The sequence below is a fragment of the Capricornis sumatraensis genome, chromosome 3 (assembly GCF_032405125.1).
Source record: "Capricornis sumatraensis isolate serow.1 chromosome 3, serow.2, whole genome shotgun sequence".
NCBI classification, from domain to species: domain Eukaryota; kingdom Metazoa; phylum Chordata; class Mammalia; order Artiodactyla; family Bovidae; genus Capricornis; species Capricornis sumatraensis.
The window spans coordinates 92792620-92797545 of record NC_091071.1 but is presented as its reverse complement, the minus strand read 5'-3'; the positions used below and the strand labels follow the sequence as shown (position 1 = coordinate 92797545).

Genomic DNA, 4926 nt, shown 5'->3' with positions numbered 1-4926 from the left:
ATAAGTACGGAGTGTTATCCATGTGTTAGGCTCCAGGTAGTATTTTACAAGTGTGATGTCAGTAAATTTATGTAGCAAGTCCTATGTTATTGGTCTTATTAAACCAACTTATAGGTGAGATATTGTGTAACTAGTCAGTAAATGGGGAATATGGGTTCATACTCTGATATGCTGGTCATTCTTTACCCAACATTCCCTTTTAAACTTAAAAAAAGGTCACCAACAACAACAGTAACAAAAAAGATTACACCAAAGCTTCATTTAAAAATGGGCAACCAAATGCCTGGCTAGGACTCCAACTGTGTGAAAATTATAAACTCCAACTTTTCAAAGGAAGAATATTGGATAGGTCAGGCAAAAGCCTGAGCAGAGATTTGACAGGCAGAACTAAGCATTCAAACAGAAAAATAGATTATAGTTAGAGAAACTTCTCTTAAGACGCCATCTTCCCTTCCCTGTTGTGGTCATCAATGAGGTGGCAACAGCCAAAAGTGAGACTTAATCCCTTTGTGATTGAGACAAGAGCAAGAACCATAAAAAACATGCCAACTCACTTTCCCACATTCACATTAAGATTATTTCTTTCCCTCTTTCCAAAGAGCTGAGACAGGAGTACAGTGTCCAGTCCATGTCCCTCTGAAAGGATGATGAAGTTCCGGTTGTACAAGGATATTACAAAGGTCAACAATTTGGCAAAGTATTTCGAGTTTGCAAGAAGACATATGTCATATACAATGAACATGTACAGTAGGAGAAGCCTACGGCACAACTGTCCATGTGGGCATTCAGTCTAGCAAGGTGGTTAGCACCAGGCCAAACGTGAACAAGGTTGGCAAAAAGAGCTCTGGATGTAAAGCCAAATCTTGCAAAGTAAGCAAAGAAAAGGGCAAAAAAAGGAAGAAATATATGAGAAGATGTGGAAATAAAGTCATCTTATGTACAACCTTCATTAATACCTGCTAAAATGAAAACAAAAACAGAAACAAAAAAACCCAACTCCCTAACCCAACCAGCCATCCCATACTCTCATTGTGCAAAAGGATGAGAAATTGCTTTATGTTCTTGCCTGTTGATTTGTTGTTATCAATTTGCACCAGACTGAGATTATCCAAGGCTGCCAGAAATAAAATTTGGGATCTTTTTATTAAAGAGGGTTCTTATTTTGGTTGGTCATAAATAGTAAAGAAGGCCTTCTTTTGCTCTTCTGCTGGCCATGTGAAGAAACATGGGGTTGACTTTGCCTCTGATCTTCTCCAACTCTTCTTTTCTCTGAAAGATGTTTGAAAACTACTATTTAAAAAAAAAATTCAGAAAAGTGAAATAAAGAGGATAAAAGTCATAGCATACCCCATACATAAGGAAATGTTCTTCTGAAGCATTTGCAAGTAGGTACTGGAAACTTATCAAAACCACCTCGATAAAAGAAATGGTTACATGAATGACTTTTGAGTACTGAAACTTCAAGTATGTTAGCAAATCAGAAGACCTGTGAAATAAGTGGATATACTTACTAACATCCTGGATGGTCTCTACATAAACAGATTCTAAAGGGACATTTATACAGTTAATTCACATTTGGAGCCAAAAGAAGCCCCGTATTGATTCCAAAGGACAACATCTCTCAACGCACACAGAATAGTGAGTTGTCATTTCTTTGTTTCAATAACCAAATGTTATTATGGCAAACTTAGAACTAAGATTTGGGTGATAGCTGCAGCTCTCCAGAAACTACTCTAAAAGGTAGGTACCAATATCCAAGCAAGCACTTTAAGAAGATTTCAAGTTGTATTTATCTGATCTAAGATTGAATCCTATATATAGGGGAAAGAATGTTGGCAGGAATTTAGTAATCAGAAGTCTGTGTTTCCTTGGAAAAGACAGTTGGACAATTCACTTAAACAGAGCAAGCTATTACTCAAAACTCAAACATTTGCTTCTCCATTTACCAGTGAAAATTGTATCCTATTGTCAAATACAATGCGTGTTATTATTAAAAATTACATGTCCTTCCTAAATGGCTGAGTTCACCTACATATTTGAGTTAACATATTGACCAGAGAAAACAGGCTTGGCCACAAAGTCAATGAAAGTCAAATAAAAGGCCCAACTAAACAGATGAGACACCATGCCCCAAAGATCAACAGAGGAGATCATTGTTAGGTAATGAGGGTTTAGTCAATTCAGCAAGGAGAATTTGCCATGCCCATCACAAAGCAATTCATTTAAACTACTTAAACACAAATTCTACTGCAAGACTTGCGGGCAGTTAGTTGAATACAACTGGATTTTTTTCTTTACCATATTGTATTAAATTACATTGAATCTTACATGGATATCCTAGAGATATCTTTGAAATTTTTGATAGTAACAATGGTGGCATCAAATCGGTAGCTTTATATTAGTTAACTTTTTCAACTAATTGAAAAAAAATTAGTTGATTTCAATATTTAAATTGATATTTAATTGTGAGATGTAATATTTAAATGTAAGATGTAATGACAATTATGATGACTGAGATTAAGATAATAATGAACTATTTGTTTTAAAAGCAATCCTTATTCCAGTATATTCTTCCTAAAATGATTCTACAGCTTTTGAATACTGGGCATTATCTGGACTGGTCTAGAGTATCAAAGAGTCCACACCTTGTCCATATTTGCCCTTCCTGAGATTTGCCAGAAAGAATTTCCATCCACTAAACTGAAAAGCACAATTTCTTCTCTGTAGCATCCATTAGGATTCATTCTGCTAAATATTATAATTAAATACCTGGAAAACCCAAGAGACTCAACCAAAAAGCTATTTAGCCAAGTAGTGAGGCACAAAATTAATATACAAAAGACAACAAATGGCATGAATATATAATGGATTCAAGTACTCATTTAAAAAAGAAAAGATGAAAGCTACATTAATAAACTTAATAAGAAATGTTAAAACACGACTGAAAACATACAAGAAGTTTTGTACAAAGGGAAGATGTACCTAGTTGGTAAATACCAAAGGATGTCAATTCTTTCTGAGTTAATTTATAATTTCAACACGAGCCCAATAACAAAAATATTGACAGTGAGGTTTTTAACATAAGGCAAAATTATCATAAAGTTTATATGGAAAAATAATTAATCAGAAATAGGCAGAAAACTGAGGGGTAAAGTGCAGTTAGGGCAAATTAGCGCTATCAGATTTATTGTTGTTCACTCGTTCAGTTACGTCTGACTCCTTGTGAACCCATGGTCTGCAGCACGCCAGGCTTCCGGGTCCATCACCAACTCCCAGAGCTTGCTCAAACTCATGTCCATTGAGTCGGTGATGCCATCCAACCCTCTCATCCTCTGTCATCCCCTTCTCCTCCTGCCTTCAATATTTCCCAGCATCAGGATCTTTTCCAATGAGTCGACTCTTCACATCAGGTGGCCAAGGTATTGGAGTTTCAGCTTCAGCATTAGTCCTTCCAATGAATATTTAGGACTGATTTCCTTTAGGATGGACTGGCTTTTTCACCTTGTTGTCCAAGGGATTCCCAGGAGTCTTCTCCAACACCACAATTCAAAAGCATCAATTCTTCAGCACTCAGCTTTCTTTATAGTCCAACTCTCACAACCATACTTGAATACTGGAAAAAACATAGCTTTGACTATATGGACCTTTGTCAGCAAAGTAATGTCTCTGCTTTTGAATATACTGTCTAGGTTTGTCATAGCTTTTCTTCCAAGAAGCAAGCATCTTTTTATTTCATGGCTGCAGTCACTGTCCATAGTGATTTTGGAGCCCAGGGAAATAAAGTCTCTCACTGTTTCCATTGTTTCTCCATCTATTTGCCTTCAACTGATGGGACCGGATGCCATGATTTTCTTTTTTCTTTTTTTGAATGTTGAGTTTTAAGCCAGCTTTTTTACTCTCCTCTTTCACCTTCATCAAGGGACTCCTTAGTTCCTCTCTACTTTCTGCCATAAGGGTGGTATCATCTGCATATCTGAGGGTATTGATATTTCCCCCAGCAATCTTCATTCCAGCTTAAGCTTCATCCAGCCCAGCATTTCACACGATGTATTCTGCATATAAGTTAAACAAACAGGGTGACACTATACAGGCTTGACATACTCCTTTCTTAATTTTGAACCAGTCCATCACTCCATGTCCAGTTCTAACTGTTGCTTCTTGACCTGCATAAAGATTTTTCATGAGACAGGTAAGGTGGTCTGGTATTCTCATCTCTTGAAGAATTTTCCATAGTTTGTTGTGATCCACATAGTCAAAGGCTTTAGTGTAGTCAATGAAGCAGAAGTAGATGTTTTTCCGGAATTCCATTGATTTTTCTACAATCCGAAGGATGTTGGCAATTTGATCTCTGGTTCCTCTGCCTTTTCTAAATCCAGCACTATCAGATATTAAAACACAAAGACCTGAACACTAAAACAGTGTGGTATTAGTTAATCATTACACAAAATGACTGATAGAATATCATACAAAATTCAAAACTAATTCCAAATGCATACTGCAATTATGAAAATTATGGCATTTCTGATCAGTGGGGAAGAAGTAAACACCTCAATAAATGATGGCCAACTGCCTGTGAAGAAAAGATCTTGGATTCTGAGCACATACCATTACTCTAGTAAAACCACAATAAATTTCAAATAAATGAAAGATGTTCCTACAAAATAGTGAGAGCATATAATATTAGAAGAAGTTACAGAAGTTATATTTTAGTATTTCAGTGGAGAAGATCTTTATGACTCAAAATCTATAACCCATGAAAGAGAATAATAAATTTAACAATATATAAAACTATAAACAATGTCAGGTAGTAAATTACAAACAGAAACTCATATCATAGACAAATAATAATCTCCTTAACATGTGAAGAACTATTGGATACCAATAAAATACCAACAATGTAATAGAAAATAGGCAGAAATACCAGGT

The 4926-nt window shown here is 35.8% G+C and overlaps 1 pseudogene; it reads left to right on the top strand.

The window, feature by feature from the left end:
• The first annotated feature begins 470 nt into the window (after nt 1-470).
• On the top strand, nt 471-963 carry LOC138076287 (large ribosomal subunit protein uL24 pseudogene; annotated as a pseudogene).
• The last annotated feature ends 3963 nt before the right edge of the window (nt 964-4926 follow it).